Source organism: Embiotoca jacksoni, unplaced genomic scaffold (genome assembly GCF_022577435.1).
Source record: "Embiotoca jacksoni isolate LCO1_2020_lvr unplaced genomic scaffold, fEmbJac1.0.p SCAF_46, whole genome shotgun sequence".
NCBI lineage: Eukaryota > Metazoa > Chordata > Actinopteri > Embiotocidae > Embiotoca > Embiotoca jacksoni.
Window position 1 is genome coordinate 1,339,831 of NW_027185399.1, and position 19,553 is coordinate 1,359,383.

The window sequence follows — 19,553 nt, forward strand, 5'->3', positions numbered from 1 at the left end:
TAGTTTCCTGTTTCCTGCAGTTCCATCGGCCACTAGAGGGCGACCAAGTTCTGCAGGCTGCCGTTACTGCTGTTGTCCTCACACACACACACACACACACACACACACACACACACACACACACACACACAGGAACAGAGCCATCTGAATGAAATTACAGCCGGCCTGAGTAACTTCCTGTGTGTGTGTGTGTGTTTAAGTGTGTGTGTGTGTGTGTGTGTGTGTGTGTGTGTGTGTGTGTGTGTTTAAGTGTGTGTGTGTGTGTGTGTGTGTGTGTGTGTCAGAGCCCTGAAAGCCTGATCACTTCAGTGTTACGGTCCACAGAGGATAGTTTGATACTGGAAATGTAATTATGTGCCTGGGGCGTATCTCTGTGTGTGTGTGTGTGTGTGTGTGTGTGTGTGTGTGTGTGTGTGTGTGATATTAAACTGGTCCTCGTAGGAACAGTAAAAGACGTCATCAGTCGCGAGGTCACTTTCTAACGCTGATTTTTAATTAATTCAATTTCCCCTCATTCATCAGTTTGTCGGTGAGAAAGTCGTCTTCAAAATCTTCAGATTTCAGATTAAACTAAATCTGGTGGAACATTTAATGAAATCGTCTCTTTTTCTCGACTGAACTTGTTGAGTTGAAATCTTCTACGCGTATCTTTGATCATCCAGATGAAATATTTCTTTCTGCAGCAGCTAACAGACGTTAATACTCGCTCACGGCTTCATCAGTTAAAACACTTTCTTCTTTCTTTTTTATCGTTTTTTTTGACGGCTACACTTCGATCAAGACAATAAAATGCAAGTTTAACTTGACGGATGAAGAACTAAATCTGAATTTTGTTTTTAAAACTCCCATTTTTCCTTTTTTTGTTCTCTCTTTTTATTATTATTCATGAATTCAGTCTGTTGGTTTCCGGTTTCTACGTACGAACTCTGTTGTCCGACCCGCCCGTCTTTTGGCCCCGCCTCCTCTCCGATCACCTGACTGCACTCCGGTAATCAGCCTCCAGCTGCTTGTGTTTAACCTTTGAACTCCAGACATTTCATCATAAAGGTTCATCGTAAATACAATATTGACGTAGCTTTAGGGATTTTTAGGCACAACAAAAATAAATGAATAAAACAATGACACAAATGAAACATAAATTCTTGTAATTTACAATAAATTAATTGATGCAACAACAAGAAAACCCACAAAACTGAACGTCTGAGGCTCAAAGGGAAAACAAGTACATACTTTCCCTCTTTGTCAGTGTGTGTGTGTGTGTGTGTGTGTGTGTGTGTGTGCGCGCACACTGTATTCACACACTCTTCGACCTACTTCCTGTCCCTGGATTATGATGCCATCAGTGCAAGCCGCTGCTCTATCAGCTGAAATCTACCAGCTATGGATGTTAGCTTTTGGGATTTAAACCCACAAACACACACACACACACACACACACACACACACACACACACACACACACACACACACACTGGTCTGTTGGTGGGGAAAGGAAAAAAGGCGTAGTCAGTGGTTCTGTTGAGCAGATGTGTTGGTTTGTGAATCAGAACTGAAAGTGGAACAGGAAGCAGAGCTGGAGGTTTGTTACTCACAATAATATATATATATATATATATATATATGTATAATTAAATACGATTTTATCTCTTCATGTTCGATCCGAATGTTTCTGCCGGTTTTCAGAGGAGGTGAATTAACTTCACAGGTCAAAGAGACGTCGCGGTTAAAACTGAGCCGAACAACTCGTTTCTACGACAGTTGAATTCTTGTATTTCAGTGAAGCGCGTCCTCTCTATAAATAAAGTGGTTTAAATAACAGACGACTTTAAGACAGTTTAAACTTTTTAAAAAAAACAACAATAAAATCTAAAAAGCAAGTCGTTCCTTAAAGTGAAACGCAACAAAACGTTTGTTGTTTGTTGTTTGTTGTCGTCGTCGGTTTATTTTTACGATAAAAAATTCGGCTCAAAAGTTTTCCCGGAAATCAGCCGAGGTCGGTGGGCGTTGTTGTGCGTATTAGCTCGTAGCTCAGTTTAACGTTAAAACAAACAAACGAAGCCTCCGTTTAGTTTGTTTTTAAACGTGCGTGTAATTTAACCGAAGCAAATTATTTTTTACTTTGATTCGCAGAGTTGAAAAAACACGCAAACAGGACTTCTGTTTGTTGCGTTTCGTCCTCTTCCTCATCAGGAGTTGGACAGAAGTGGTTTTCTTTGGACGACTGATTAAAACTTGGTGCATAACTCTCCTCCGTCCGACCGTCTGCAGACACTTTTAGAAACGGACCGAACTTCCCTCGAGAGCCCGACGGCTGAATTTGAGTCACGGTGTCGTCTGAAGCTGCTTCGTTTCCTCTGACGGCCGAATGGAAAATATCAATCATGAACCGAAATACTCTGAAAGAAAAGAGCTCACCATCATTTTTTTATTTTTTTATTCTGAGTTTTTGGGGCATTAGTCTTCCTCTGATCCACCGTGAGTCACGCTGAGGTTTCTGAGAAGGAAATCACAAAGAATCCACAGTGATGGTTCGACGCACAAGTTTTCTGAACATGTCGGAGGTCTTTATTCTGATTTCCTTCCTTGTAGGCACCCGCCGGTTTGGTCTAGTCAAAAGTATTTTTTCACCCGTCGTTTTGTAAGTTGCTGTTTCGAAGCTTCAAATTCGGGATTTCGTCCGTCGGCATCTTCCTTTTTGTTTAGAACCAGAAGTGACCATATTTGGGCGAGCTGGGGGAGGAGCCAAGGGAGGAAGTGACTGAGAACCAGAGGGATACTACGCCCCGCCCACATGTGTACAGGAAAACTGAGTACACCCCAATAAATCGCGGACTACCATGCGGGTTGATAACATTCGACTCCAGTAGACGAAGTGTTTGTTTGTATATTGTTTTTTTTTCCGAACCACGTTAGTTTCCACAAGGTTTTGTGAAATAGATACGTCCGTCCACTAAAGCAAAATGTGCTTTTACCTACACCTGGTGTTGTCCAGACGTGAGAATACCACGTTTCGTGGACAGGCGTGTCTATTTCACGCCTCGCCGTGATGCCGGGTTGGTTAGAAAAGGAGTGAATTTAGCCGGTGACGCCAGAATGACATTTATTGACTTTGTATTTCATGAGAGAAGCTTATTCTATTTAAATGGGAGTCTATTGGAGCCAGCCCCCTAGTGGCCCTCAATGGTATTGGAATTTAAGACACTTAAAGGACCTGGAGGCTAATGTCAATTTTTATAGTCAGTCAAATTAGTGAATCGACTTCTTTAGTTACAGATGTGAGTAAATACAATTTTGAGGCAGTCCAGCTTTAAGAGTCGGAGCGTTTTTAATGAACCTTAGTAGTTGGTGCATTGAGATAAACAGATCAAAAGAACAGCGCTATTACGTAGATAATTTAATGGAAATATTTCTGTTTGCTTTGTTGTATTATTTTGAGAAATCGCTCTGCAAAGATCGGACGTGTTTTCATCTCAGCGGAAGCCGATTCAACGTTTGGTTGTAAAATGTTCGATGTGAAAAAAAGAAAAAAGGGAATAAAAATCTCAGGGTTAGGGACTGCTGAGTCGGAGCTTTGTTACATAACGCGACCACGAGCTGTTTTACATTTGCGGATGAGGAATCGAGAGTCACTCCTGACTGTTTTATTTCCTCCCGATCGTTGGTGGTTCTTTTTTGGTTGTTTATTGTGAAGGAACTGAAGGCAGCAGACGACTCCGATGAGTCAGTCTGGTTTCACAGCAAATAATCACAAGAGTTCTTCATTCAAGAATCTTTAAATACCAAAGATTCAGTCTGTACAAGTGTCAGACGGCTGACTAAACTTCTGTTTATTATTGAATCAGTGGCGTGCGACGCGTTCGGGTGTTTCCAAGAAACGTACATAACCTTTATACCAGTTACATTTCTCCTCTTTTTGTTTTTAGAAAACTGTTTTATCAAACCTCCTCCCAACAAGAGAAATCTGATCGTTTCTCTGGGTTGTTGTTATTCATACGTCCACTAGGGGGCGCCTTAAAAGGCTGCTCGGGCGACAGACTTATGCATTTCTTCCGCGAATCTTCATCCAGTCCGCCAGATTTAATCAACGTGTTCGTTCCCGACATCCGATACTACCGAACTATTTAGTACGCCACAGGAAGATTTGGTACGCCTCCAGTTCAAAGTACGTTAAGCGTTTTGCAGTCTGCAGAGCTGCATTGCTGCTCTGGCTGTTCCGGACCCACAATCCTTTGCGGCAGAAGATGCGTCACTTGGTGGCGCTGATGCTCCGCCCCTTTTACAACTCGCAAAAGGAAGAAGAAGAAGAAGCATTTCGTCTTCGTGACTTAGACAATAGCTAAATAAAGCGATAGCCTCTGTGGCTTCTAGACGCCGTCGCCTAGCAACAGCGTTTTTAAACATTTCTTTCTAGATCATTTTTTTTGCAAAAGAGCTCGAGCTCCAAATGTTAAAAACAACTATATATATCGTGACGCAGAAAGGTGACGTGAGGTGTTTCTGTGAGAGGACTTTAAAACCTGAAGTACCGCGAATGCCGAGAGTAAAATACAAAAAGGTGAACGTCTGCGTTAAAACTGAAACTTCTGCCCCACCGACGTCTCCTTTTGTTTTAAGTAAAGACTCGTCAAAGTACATAATACATCGTCATAACGTCCCTTTTAAGTTGTGTCGGTTTTGACTGTGTGTGTGTGTGTGTGTGTGTGTGTGTGTGTGTGTGTGTGTGTGCTTTAATGGCGTCCCTCCCCTTTAAATCCCTCCAGCTGAAAAGCATTTTTTTCCCTCCCCTCTCTACACATTATTCAACTTGCCTTGTGGACGCCACGTCAGCTGTGTCAGCTTGACTCTGTGTGTGTGTGTGTGTGTGTGTGTGTGTGTGTGTGTGTGTGTGTGTGTGTGTGTGTGTGTGTGTGTGTGTGTCTCCAGCAGCAGGGAGCAGGCAGAGTCCATATTTCATCATCAGACTCTGGTTCTGGATGCAGATGTGGATTTCTTTTCTTTTTCTTTTTTTATCGTACTGAAAACTCTCCACGTTTCAGGCTCAAAGAGTCGCTTTGTCTTCAGGTTTCACGTCGGCTCGAAGCCTCGGCGGCTTCCTGCAATAAATACACATCGAATCGAATTAAAAAAAAAAAATCATTATTCGGCTCCAACGATGCAAAAAAAACAACATCCAAAATCGAAACTCGAGAAGAGGAACATCTGCATTTTAATAAAACGTGTGACTTTTGTTTCCTGTGAGATAATTATCTGTAACTTTAAACACGTGCTGCCTTTGTCCTAAAAAAAAAAAAAAAAAGCAGAAGTTTACAACAATGTACAGATGAACCCAGAAGAACAATTTAACAACTCGCTGGGACGGAAAAAAAACAAAAACCTTAAAGAGAGAAAAACCTCCGACAGCGGGAAGGAAAACCCGTCTGGAGGAGAGTCGACGTAATGATACCGAGTCACGCTGCTGCTTTTTTTTTTTTTATACGTAGACGTTTCCTGCATTTATTCAAAAACATTTTACTGCATTTCATACGACTGTATTAGCGATCGATAAAAATGTACGTCAGAATTTAGAAAAGCAAATGAAGCGAGTTGTCGGTAAACCATTTTAGGTTTGACGACATTTCCTCTTTAATTTAGCAGAAAAAAACAACGACTCCTTTCTGCATTATCACTTGTATATATGAGCATAAAGTCAAAATCAGTGTGAGCTGCACTCTGGATGAAATAAAAATCAGGCTTAAAACTCTGATAATCGTTTTTTGCGACACAAACCTGGAGGTCAATAAATGTCATAAAATAAATAAGATAAAGTCTCGATATCCTTAAGAAGACATTTATCTGGTTTTATGTACCAAAAAAAGATCTAAAAAATAAAAAAAATAAGCTTTTCTTTGGAGCTCCATCATAAAACAGGCTGTTTTGTCACTGTGTCTTTAAGATACATTGATATCAACGTCCCTCTCTTCTGATTGGCTGACTCGTTCCTTATTGACACGCCCCCCCCGCCCCGTCCCAGGACGACCGCGGGTCTTCTTCGGGTCTTGAGGCTCGCAACAGGATGACCACTCAAAGTTGTTTTTTCTTCTTCTCCTTCCACATTAAAGGTCGCCGAGGGTGGACGAATGACACGAGCGCAAGTTTGTGACATCACAAAACGTGGGGAAGTCCAAACGGCACGTTTACTGAATGTGTGTTTCTGTGCGGACTGAACAATTTGACACTTTTTTTTCGTGCTTTATTATCAAAAAAAAAAAAAAGAAACGAGGAAAATCTGATTTATATAAAATGACGACACCTTTAAAGTACAAAAACAGCAAGCGGGGGACGCTGCGTACTCGATCTATAGAGCCGGGTTAGATATCTGAAACTGGAGTTACAACCTGAGTGTGTGTGTGAGTGTGTGTGTGTGTGTGAGTGTGTGTGTGTGTGTGTGTGTGTGTGTGTGAGTGTGAGTGTGTGTGTGTGAGTGTGTGTGTGTGAGTGTGTGTGTGTGAGTGTGTGTGTGTGTGTGTGAGTGTGTGTGTGTGAGTGTGTGTGTGTGAGTGTGTGTGTGTGTGTGTGAGTGTGTGTGTGTGAGTGTGTGTGTGTGAGTGTGTGTGTGTGAGTGTGTGTGTGTGTGTGTGTGAGTGTGTGTGTGTGTGAGTGTGTGTGTGTGTGTGTGTGTGTGTGTCTAGAGAGCAGCGTCAGGTGTACACGAGCTGTGACGAACCCTGACAACTCTTTTTTTTTGTTTTGTTTTGGTCCTCGTCTCCGGGGAGTCGAGGCAGCGAGACTCGGCCGACACATTCCCGCCTGAAATAGAGCGAGCGTGTTGGATGTCACCGAGCCGACCCGCTCGGCTGCGTTACACAGATCGTTTCCTCCCGTGATGACATAGCAGCACGTTTATTTTCGGCGAGGCCCCGCCCACGGCGAGGAAGGCGGGTGGGCGGGGCCAGCCGCCGCCGCCCCTCGGCCAATCGGTGGCGTCGGCGGGCCGGAGCGCGGGGTCGGGTCGCCGAGGAGCTTTTCAATTTTTTTTGTTTTTATATTTTACAGCATTTTACGGTTGTTGTTTTTTGTCTGAAAACATTTGAATGAAAGAAATCCTCCTTTTTATTTTTATTTTTATTTTTAAAGGTGGATACGATTGGACACCAGGTTGAGATTTCAACAAGACATATTTAGAATTAATCTGCAGCCAAAAACCGGCCTCAGGCATCGGTGTCACTCCAGGAGGAGAAGAAGAAAGAGAAGAAGAAGGAGGAGGAGGAGGAGAAGGAGGAGAAGAAAGAGAAGGAGGAGGAGGAGGAGGAGGAGAAGGAGGAGAAGAAAGAGAAGGAGGAGGAGGAGGAGGAGGAGGAGAAGGAGAAGAAAGAGAAGAAGGAGAAGGAGGAGGAGAAGAAGGAGGAGAAGAAAGAGAAGAAAGAGAAGAAGGAGGAGGAGGAGAAGGAGAAGAAAGAGAAGAAGGAGAAGGAGGAGGAGAAGAAAGAGAAGGAGGAGAAGAAGGAGAAAAAAGAGAAGAAAAGAGGAGGAGAAGAAGGAGAAGAAGAAGGAGGAGGAGATGAAAGAGAAGAAGGAGGAGGAGGAGGAGAAGAAGGAGAAGAAAGAGAAGAAGGAGAAGGAGGAGGAGAAGAAGGAGGAGAAGAAAGAGAAGAAGAAGGAGAAGAAGAAGAAAGAGAAGAAGGAGAAGGAGGAGGAGAAGAAGGAGGAGAAGAAAGAGAAGAAGAAAGAGAAGAAGAAGAAAGAGAAGAAGAAGAAGGAGAAGAAGAAGAAGGAGGAGAAGGAGGAGGAGAAGAAGAAGGAGAGGAAGAAGAAAGAAGGAGAAGAAGAAGAAGGAGGAGGAGGAGGAGGAGAAGAAGGAGAAGGAGAGGAAGAAGAAGAAGAAGAAGGAGGAGGAGAAGAAAGAGAAGGAGGAGAAGAAGGAGAAAAAAGAGAAGAAAAGAGGAGGAGAAGAAGGAGAAGAAGAAGAAGGAGAAAGAGAAGAAGAAGGCGAAGAAGAAGAAAGAGAAGAAGAAAGAGAAGAAGGAGGAGGTGAAAGAGGAGGTGGTGGTGGTGGTGTGTGTGTGTGTGTGTGGGGGGTGTTGTCAGGTTCTTGGGTTCAGGCCCGGTCACGGAGAGAAGGAACAGCGGGGGAATGTGTGTGAGTGTGTGTGGCTGCAAAGAGCTGCCAAATATGGAGACGGGAGACGAGCATCCAAACACGACTGCAGTATGTTCCCTTCAAATGGACAGTGTGTGTGTGTGTGTGTGTGTGTGTGTGTGTGTGTGTGTGTGTGTGTGTGTGTGTGTGTGTGTGTGTGCGCGTGTGTGTGTGTGTGTGTGCGTGTGTGCGTGTGTGTGTGTGCGTGTGTGTGTGTGTGTATGTGTGTGTATGTGTGTGTGCGTGTGTGTGTGTGTGTGTGTGTGTGTGTATGTGTGTGTATGTGTGTGTGCGTGTGTGTGCGTGTGTGTGTGTGTGTGTGTGTGTTCTGGTTCTGTCAGCTGATGTTTCACCATTTATCCAAAGATAAAAAAAAAAAAAGAAGTAATAAGGAAAAATCCCACTTCCGTTCAAATCACATGTATTTCATCAGCAGCATGAAGTTGATGGGAGATAACGGACAAAGGTCACTTTTTAAAGAGTGTATTAATCAAACCAGTAATTCATAACATTGTGATCTCAACTATTAAACGATTCGTCCCCGAAATGTATCAAATTTGTCTTAAAACAAAACATCGGGAAAAGTCGGGAACGTTTAGAAAAAAGTTGCGTTTGTCTAAACGCGATATCTCGGGAAGACCTCGAGGGAATTTCTTCATATTTGGCACAAATGTTTGCTCGGACTTGAGGATGAATTGATTTGATTTCGGAGGTCAAAGGTCAAAGTTTACTCTGACATCACAAACATGTTTGTGGTCATAATTCAAGAAGTCATACCTTGATAATAATAAAAATGTGCCCCAAATATCGAATAGGTTCTAATGTTGTGATGACATTTTTTTTTATTAAAAAATAATCATCATAATAATCTGCAAAAACACCAAACAGGACTTTGTTAGTGTCTTTACAGCAACATAAATATTTTAAGTCAGCTTTAATAGACAAAAGCATGTCATAAGAATTCCTTAAAAGTCTGGAAAAGCAACAACAACGTAGTCGTGAATGGAAACCGAGGCGTACAACCGGAAGAACGTGATTCTAGTTCGCTTTAAAACTGGAAAAACTGCCGGAAATTCACCCATTTTAGCTGCAATAATCAAAAAAACAACAACCTGAGAAATCAGAAGACTTTTCCACGAGATCACAGATGGACACGGTATCCTCGGTGGTCATCTCCTGGTTATTATCACCGCAAGTTTTGTCTCAGTGTCTGAAAAGAAAAACTTTTTTTCTTTTTTTTTTAAAGAAAGACTGAAATAAGAGAGAAGCTGTGTCTTTTTAAGTTTTGCAGACTCAATGCAGAAGTGATGCAGCATCGGGACGCTCTCGGGTCTGATGAAACAAATAGTTGATGCCGGGATCGAGATAATACGACTCGTTTCTACATTTCTGGCTCTTTCTTCTTCTAGTTCTAAAAATAAAGTCCACTGGTAACACCACTCCACCACACTAACCTCCATCTCCCGCCCTTTTTCCACTCCCTCCTCCTCCTCCCCCTCCTCCTCCTCCTCATTCATTCTTGAAGTTCCTAGAATCTAAAGCAGTTCCAGTTTCAGGGAATGACAGGAACATCAAGAAGCTCCAACAAAAAACCACGGGCGGGCCCCCGACTTCGTCCCGATCCGTCTCTTCACGAGTGTCGGCTGCCAAACACTCGGCGTACGCGTCCATCCAGCCTGATGTCTGATTGGCTGACAGTAGTTTGTACACTTATAGCACGAAGGAGGGAAATACATGTTTAAAAAAAACAAAAAACATCAAACAACAGCTGTGAAATTTATTTCATGGCATCTTTAAATTATTTTATTGCCAAAATGTAAATTAGATTATAATTCCTGACATTTTTGTGTTGTTTTTATAGATTTTTCACAGTGAAGTATTTTTGGAACAAATAAACCCCGAGTAATAAGAAAAGCGTGACTGGTCATTTTTAAATTTTTCTACTAACGTGGCATTTCCTGTCAAATCTAAATGGCATATTTTAACTTCCCTAAACTCAGAGCAGACTGCTGGAAGTTTCATTCAGATAGAAAGGTGATGAACTACGAATCGTACAATACCTGCGTGGCACGGCACGACGGTTAGCGATGCAAAGAAATATGAACCGTCGAGCAGCTAAAGGCGCAGAGGCTTTTCTGAGGAGCTGGTGGAAGCTGGTGGAGACCAAACCAGAGCTGAAAGGGAGAAAATATCGCAGGTGAATTTCAAGAATTTCCAGGACTTCGCATAAATTGCAATTCAGATCACGAAATCCAGCTTTGTAGGCCAAGAGGGCAAACTAGTTCTTATTCGAAGTCATAGAACTTTTATTTTTTATTTTTCTTAAATAAGAAGCATCACCTCCTCTTGAGCTATAATGAAAAAAAAAAGTTGAGAATTTTTCCTTTGCTGCTTTTTTTTAAAGTAACTAAGTGCAATCAGCAGTTACGTAATATATTTTTTTATTCATTGTCTTACAGATGGAGTCATCACACAGCTATGCACTCAGTAAAAAGCGTTTTGTTCTTATTTGAGGAAAAGTCTTCAGGGTCTCTTCTCAGAAAATATGATATTTCTTGCCCCGGTTACGTTACCAGCTGACTCCCTTTTTTTCTCGGTATTATTAAGGATGTAAAAAAAATTCCTGCACAACTAAAAGCTTATTTCGGCTAAACCGGAAAAGAACCGAGGTCTGATTCTTCCATCTTAGACCGCTTGAGAATTTAAAATTAATTCCTGTCCTTAAAAAAAAAAAACGATTCGGAGACAATAATTTGTGCTTTTATTTTCAAAATTTTGACTTTGAATTTTATTTTGAAAGCGCCGTATGAGCTGACACCACTTTACATTTATGAATTCCTCTATTCTACCTCTCCACATATCTGCAGATGAATCTCTTCTTTCCATCCCATAAACGCACTTTGCGTTGTCGAGCACGCTCGGCTTTCTCAGTTTGTAATATTTACCACTTAAAGATCTTCCTTTTTTTTTTTTTGTATATATCTTTAGCCTCGTATTTGTCCCGACCTGCGTTGTATTTTATTTTACGTTTTTTTCCTGCCGTTTCCGTTTCATGTTTCATTATCGACAGCCGCGGTGAAAACCCGGCCGCTCCGAGGACGACTGAAATCTCCCGCTAGGTTACGAGCTAAAAGTGAGGAAACAAACTTCTTCTGGCACCTGAAAATACGTTGGGTTTTTTTTTGTTGCAGATACTGTGTTTGGTGGGATTTTAGTGCGAGATGAATGTTTGTACCTAATTATTGCAAATTTGTACGACTTTTTAAAGGAAATAAAAGTTTGTGAGTCTGACAGGTTTACACATTACGGCCTCTCGCTAAAGATGACAACACAACGACAGCGAGTGAAGCAGGTTAACGTCTGTAGGATGTTTACGGCGGGATTCCTCCACAATAACGGGTCCTGATCTAAAAATGATGTTTTTATGTTTATTTTTTTGCTCTTCGTGGATTATGGTGGACGTGTGGAACAGTAGTTGTTTGTTTTCGTGCTGTTATTTGCTCGCTTTGGTCGCTTTAAACTGCACTCGTGTTTTCTGGACGCACTGGTAAAACAAAATGTTCGCAAACTGAGATGTTCCCGGGAGCTGTGGCGTCAAGACACTCAGGACTCGTCCCCCCCCCCCGTCCTCGATAATAAAATAACCAACTGGAAAAACAAACATGTGATGAGCGGCTCACAGAACCCAAAAAAAAAGAAATGTCTCCGCGGGGCCAAACGGTTATTCGATGACACAAAGGCGCATCTGTGACTGTTCAGAGGCCTGCGGGTGATTAACTTCAGCTCAATAGGACAGTTTTGTTTATGTCTGTGTACGATATTGGCCGCGTGACAACCGGAGCAGTGTGACTACCGTCTGTACCATAAGTGGCGCAGGCCGGCGGCTCGGCGGGCCAGAGACGACTCCCCGTCGTGAGCCGGCGGTTACCAGCCTCGCTTGGCCTCCGTCCCGTGTCAGCCGCTTTATTCCTTTTACAAATGTCACGGAAATCATCTCGTGAAGAAGAAGAAGAAGGGGTGGGTGGGGGGGTTACACCGCGATCATTACAGAGTTGTATCAGGAGCAAAATTTGAAATGTCGCAGAGTTTTCAGGGGATGCTGGCACTTATCAGTCCGATCCACTCAATCCTGTTATTGTTTACTTCGAAGGTCGCTGTTGGCGTCCTTTTCATCGGCTGCTCACGCCGGCAGCTTTGCACGCTGCAGCATCGGCTGAACTTTGAGCAAATTTCCTTTTCTGCCCGTTCTGTACTTTGATTTCTATCTCGCGTCGGACCAGAGGCGGCGTACAACTCGGACATATCTTGAGTATCTCGACTTTATCGCAAAGCGGACTCGTTCCAACAGAAGGCCCAACGACCCTTCGCTGTCGTACGATGGAGACGTTCAGGGACCAGCAAAAAAAAAACAAAAAAACTGGCCGCCATCCCCTTCGAAGCTGAGTCTCTCCAAAGCTGCCAAGTAGAGTTTAACGGTAACCAAAATGCCATCGCGCCGCAGTTCAGGCGGTTTACATCGAACGTTTTCGCCCTCCGAAGGTCCGACGCGCCTTCTTCAGGTCTGGGACGGGGAAGAAACGCCTCGTCAAGGATCTCAGTTTCAGGTCACGTGTCGTCGCTTAAACGCACGTTGATCGAGCAACATAACTCGGACTACTTCGTTAATCCTTCCCTCGTACTTCATCGCTCGCGCCTCGTACCGGCGGCTCAACTTCGCCCACACGGCGACCGGCGAGACATTCCTGAGACGTAGTTCAGACCGGAGCTGCATTACAGCAGTCAGAAAGGGAGGACGGTATGAGGAAGACGTGGCGGACTAAACTGAACTTCACACCTCCGCTGACATCGAACGATGTTTCTCACAGATTGCGCTCGAAGACAGACGTGTGACCTTCACGTTTTCAGACGCTTGCGACACGCGGCGTCCAGAACGTCCTCTACTTTCTATTATTAAGCAGAAAGAGGAAGAGAAAAACCACATGGGGGCCTCTTCCTCTTCCTCTTCCTCTGGTTCATCCTGTTGCAGGGTCATGAATGAGCAGGTTACTGGCAGAGTAAATGGAGAAGTCGTGTGTGTGTGTGTGTGTCCGTGTGTGTGTGTGTGTGTGTGTGTGTGTGTGTGTGTGTGTGTGTGTGTGTGTGTGCAGATCTCTTATCATTCATGCTTTTCAATCGTTTAGTAAACGTGCGTACGAACACGTTGCGCTGAACAGAAAAAACTGGATCTGGAAAAAAACAACGCAGTCACAGCAGCAACATGATCTCCACCACTGTTACGTAACGGCGAGCGAGTCGCGTTATTAAAGGACGAACCGAGAAGTCGTCTCCGTTCAGAAATGATCAAATCTCCTTTTCGGTTTCATCTTTTGTTAGTTTTAACGTTTTCGACGACGGCGATATGTTTCGGAAACCGTTCCGCTTGCGTGCAAACGTACAGAGAAGCCGAAACCTTCGCGAACAGCCGCGTCGAGCTTCGCCGCTAGATCGGAAGCGGCGCCCGAGTTACGCATTCTTTCGTGAGCGGCGGTCTGCGACGTTTTTACGAAACATCGCAGAGCTTGTGACAAATTATCGGGGAACAGAAAGAAAATCGCAGGGGGGCAAATCCAGCGAGGAGAAACGGTTACGGAGCTACGATAGTGTTGTCGTGAGGGGTCGCGTTGTCACGTCGGAGAGCCCTGTTGCCATGGCGCCAGAGCTCGGTGTTGCTCCGTAAACCAAATGTACCTCTCAATAAACTCCACCGAACCGAGGGGGTCGTTTCAGGTGAATTGTGGGATTCATTTGTATGTTTCTGACTGAACGTAGCTGCTGCTGATGGTTATCGACTCGGGGAAGGGGAGGTGGGTCGGAGGGGGAGAGGTGGGGAGGGGGGTGACTGATGGTCCATTACTCGCTGCTTAGCAACAGCCAGACGGCCAAAAATGCATCAGCGTGATGAGAGTCAAGAGCTGCATGATGGCTTTGTGTTTGTGCATGGCTTCTTCTTCTTCTTTTCTTTTTTTTTTTTTTTTAGGCATCCAGACTGATCAGCTCATGTCGCCGCCGCAGCTGGCGTCTTGGTTGCTATGGTTACGGGCGGTAGGCTTTTTATTTACCTGTACGAAGGCACACCCGACAGTTCAGTTCAGTTCACACTGTGTTCGTTGCAATCAATGTTTTTTTTGTTTTTTTTTATGCACGATTACATTTTTTGCAAAAATATTAAAATTGCACTTGAAAACAATCAGACGTACGCAGGCAGAAATAAATAAATGATGTCGCTCATGAAGCGTGTAAATTCAGCATCCACTCCACTGAAGAGACCAAAAGAAAAAAGTACCCATAAACTGCAATACCACTTAGGGCCACTCGGGGCTGGCGCCCAAAAACTTCTGGCTCCAATTCAACTTTGCTCGTCGTCATGGTGACGTCAGCTAAATTCCCTCCTTAGGATTCGCATTTTATTCGTACATCTGAAGATAATCTTATAATTAATTTGAAATTAGACCTTGACAAGCGGAATTTTTTTTTTTTTGGGGGGGGGGGGTTTGATTGACAGCCAATATTAGATGCAAATATCTAATAATTGCGTAATAGTGGATAGAACCAAGCGTTAATCAACTCTCAGGTGGTTTTGCAGATTATTCTCAAAAGTTTGCATTACATTTTGGATGGTGACACATTTTTGGTGAGGTTTGCGTGTGTGTGTGTGTGTGTGTGTGTGTGTGTGTGTGTGTGTGTGTGTGTGTGTGTGTGTGTATGTGTGTGTGTGTTCACGTTGGGGGGAGGAGGGGGTTCTGAGTAGAACCCACTTCGTCTAACGTTTCTACACTTAAAGAGAAGTCAGGAGTTACACTAGCTGTGGTGTGTGTGTGTGTGGTGAGGAAGTGGGATGTAGGTATGGTACCAAGTGATAGTGTGTGTGTGTGTGTGTGTGTGTGTGTGTGTGTGTGTGTGTGTGTGTGTGTGTGTCTTTATTTCTTATCAACGGGTGTTGTGAGTGTGTCGGGTGTTGCTGCTGATAGCGCTGCAGGGTCGAACGGCGCGTTTCTGTTTTCCATTGATTGCCAGTCGGGATTCACTTATCTGTCCTAAAACACACACACACACACACACACACTCACACACACACACACACACACACACACACACACACACACACACACACACACACACACACACACACACACACTCAAGCAACTGATTTCCTCTCTGTTGCAACACAACGGCAGCACACACACATATTTAACTGTCCCCTGCTGCAGGAGAACTGAACCAGTGAATCTATCTGATGATGTCATCGTTACATCAGGACTTGTGACGAAAAGACAAACCGTTGTTTTCAATAACTCTGACATTTTTTTTCCGGTTTAATGTTTACTGCCGGTACAACGTACGTTGATGCGTGATTTTATCAGCGCGGAGCGTTTTAACGTTTATACTGTTTTAAGTTGTCGCGTTCTGGCCGACGGGTCGACGCCGTCACGACATTCCTGCAAAGAGCCGAATCCGAACTCCTTCTCACGACGAGGTTTACGACGATCGCGTGCAAACGTCGTGGAAAACCTCGACGGTCCTCAAAGAGAAAAAAAACAAACAAAAAAACACAAACGTGCAGGTTTTTTTGTTTTTTTTTTCATACAGTTGTGAGGACTCGTTGACGTTCGGCCGCAACAGATTCTCCAAAAAAAAAAGAGTCTTGACCATCAAACTGTCTCTTTCAAAGTTGTGAGAACGGAAATGTCGTTTCTACAAAAATAAAATCCGTTGAAACACACACACACACACACACACACACACACACACACACACACAGACACAGACACACACACAGACACACACACACACACACACACACAGACACAGACACACACACAGACACACACACACACACACACACACACACACACACACACACACACACACAGACACACACACACACACAGACACACACACACACACACACACAGACACACACACACAGACACACACAGACACACACACACAGACAGACACACACACACACACACACACACACACACACACACACACACACACACAGACACACACACACACACAGACACACACACACACACACACACACACACACACACACAGACACACACAGACACACACACACAGACAGACACACACACACACACACACACACACACACACACACACACACACACACACAGACACACACACACACACACACACACACACACACACACAGACACACACAGACACACACACACAGACAGACACACACACACACACACACACACACACACAGACACACACACACACACACACACAGACACACACACACACACAGACACAGACACACACACACACACAGACACACACACACACACACACACACACAGACACACACACACACACACACACACACACCCCTGGAGAAAGTGCAGCAGGATGCACTTTTATATTATTCCTGGCAAAGCTGCGGTTGCTCCGTTTGATGATTACCACCAAGCATGCGGCGTTCGCCACACACACACACACACACACACACACACACACACACACACACACACACACACACACACACACACACACACACACACCACATGAAGGCCTTTCCCAGAAGCGGCGCTCAATGGCCGCCGTGCCTTCGTCTTCTTCGTCTTCCTCGTCTTCCTCCTTCTCCTTCCAGCAGCTGACTGATGTCGGTGGGACGCTTCGCTTCCTTTTTAAATTCTTGAAGGAAAAACTCCACCCGAAAACCACTTCAACCTTTAAAAAGAAGAAAAAAAAAACCAGCTGCTGGTGGTCCGCCGTCGATTCTCCGGCTCCGCTCGGTGTTTTCGCCGTATTGTTTTTTGTTTCCCGGCCGTGATGTCAAAGTCCAGATATTTCCATGATGTCTGAAACAATAGTTGATTGTTGGGTTTCGGTGCCAGTTTTGTTTTTGTTTTTTTCTAAACGCTCCACGACTTCTGATGTGAACCGGTGTTTTTGTTTTAAACGGCAAAACCCAACGAATATTTCCGTCCTCTTCTCATCATGGCAAAGAAAAATGAAACCACTTCCCGTTTGCCTTTTGTCCACGGCCAGAAACTCTTCCAGGAATCCACCTTCTTATAAATTCCCGGCTAAGTTTCATATTTTGGCTCGCGAGCGTTGAGTGTCCGGTGGAGATTTTTTTATTTTGGTTTGAAGGAGTCACAATAAACGATCATGAATAACCGTTAAATTAGTTGCGTTATAAACGTGAAATATACACACAGCGTCCATCAAACTCAACTGTCGGATGTAGAAATCTACAAATATTTAAACATTTTAACACATAAAATCAGAAAACATCTGATTTTGATGAGGTCGCCTACGTTTTGTTTTTAGGCTACGAAGGTGGTTTTTTTGTTGTTTTTTTTGTTTTTACGTTTTACTGGGATGCATCGCCGTGGTAACCGATGCTCCAAAAGCTAACCCTGGGTGTTTACCGCGTACGCGAGACGAGTCCGTACGAACGGCGCCCTCTGGTGGCATTCGCGACGTCGGACGCTCCAAATCTTCTGCAAACCTTCGAGTTCACGAGTTGCGACGTTGTTTGCCGACGGAAAAATGCCAGAGGTCGACGAATGTGAAGCCAATATATTGTAATTTTATTCACGTAGAGTTTGTCGTAACTTAGATGACGTCATCTTTTCCCTTTTGTGTCTTCATTTTCCCGCGTTGCGTTCGCCGCCTGTTGGCTTGTGTGGCTTTCACCTTGCCGTTGCCTAGCAACAGTGTGTTTTTTTTTGTTTTTTTTTACAGCTTAACCACCTGAACGGCGAGCACACGTCTTGTTGCTGTGATGGACGTCGTCAGGGTGGATTCGATCCACCTGGTCACGCTTCGGGGTCGGAGACAATCTTGTGTGTGTGTGTGTGTGTGTGTGTGTGTGTGTGTGTGTGTGTGTGTGTGTGTGTGTGTGTCTTCTGGTTTTTGTTTGGTTAGATTTGGTTCGATTACTGCGTCACATCCACAAAGCAGATTTCCATGCTCGCCCGATGTTTCACAAAATACCTTCCACCATAACTGTGGTTTGTACTTTTCTATATTTGACTCTTTTTAAAAAAAAAAAAAATTCTATTTTGAAGATTACGCCCCGATGTGTGTGGCCGTGACACGGTGATGTCACGGTGATGTCACGGTGATGTCACGGCGATGTCACGGCGGCACTACTCTCTTCTTTTGTTTGTTTGCAGCCTAAGTTGTCATCTTCTATTTATTTTGAAGCAACCGGGATATTTCTCCAGAAAAATGTATATACGACCCGACAGCGCTTAACATTCAGAGGACGCTGTGTGTGTGTGTGTGTGTGTGTGTGTGTGTGTGTGTGTGTGTGTGTGTGTGTGTGTGTGTGTGTGTGTGTGTGTGTGTGTGTGTGCTTTTGAGGTCTGTCATTACGCAGCTCGGTGAGATCTTGCGGTGATTCTCCGGGAGCTGTAATTTCAGAGGAATGAAGGGAAGACGAGTTTGAGATCGTTTTTTCTCTCTCCGTGACCTCGGAGGGATTTTGTCGCGTTTGCTCTCCGCTTCAGGTGAAGAAGATTTCCCTGGAGGTGATACTCAAGCTGCCGACCCACAATCCTTTGCAACAGGGGAAGATACCTGACATCGTTGATTGGGTCAAAGTTCAAGACCACAGACTATAAATAAAAGTGTTCGTAGCTTCAGGGTCTGAAATATTACGTCAATACAGAAGTGTCTTCAGCTGCAATACCAGCGAGTGCCACTAGAGGTCGGCTCCAAAAAGCCTCCGGCTCCATAGACTCCCATTCAACTTCTCTCATCAAATCCAAAGTGAATAAAATGTGTCCATCAGTTATCTCGGTGTTGTTAGCTAAAGTCACTCCTTCTTATTAGTTTTCTGGAGGTCCATCTGAAAATAATCCCTCATTCATTAGAAAAGAAGATTCAAGAAGACCTGTTTTTGGGGGCGTGTCTGTTTGATTGACAGGCCTGTGGTGCAGTCAGGTTACAGCTATCGGTGGGCGGGACGTAGTATCGTCATGGTTTCCAATCAGATCGAGTCAGATCCACCGCTGGCTCCTCCCCCAGCTCGCCCAAATATGGTCACTTCCTGCTCCGAACAAGCAAAGATGCCGCCGGCACAAAACCCGAACTCGAGGCTTCGTAACGGCCGTTCAGGGTGACGTCACCGCCGGATACGACATCATCACGTGTTCAATTTTACTTTGTAATCTTAAAGATTTGTTGGTCAAAACTTTGTCATCATTTTTTCTTTTAACATTAACAAAACAGCTGGACGTTACAGCGACACCTGAAGAACCAGAACCGTAGTTTGAACACCACCGCTGTGTGTGATCTGATTCAGGAGCTGCTGGCTGTCTAATTAAAGCACGCGGCAGACAGACAGGCAGCAGCAGCCTGTCTGTCTGCACGCTGCAGGATGAGGAGTCCTAATAAGGAGGAGATTGTAG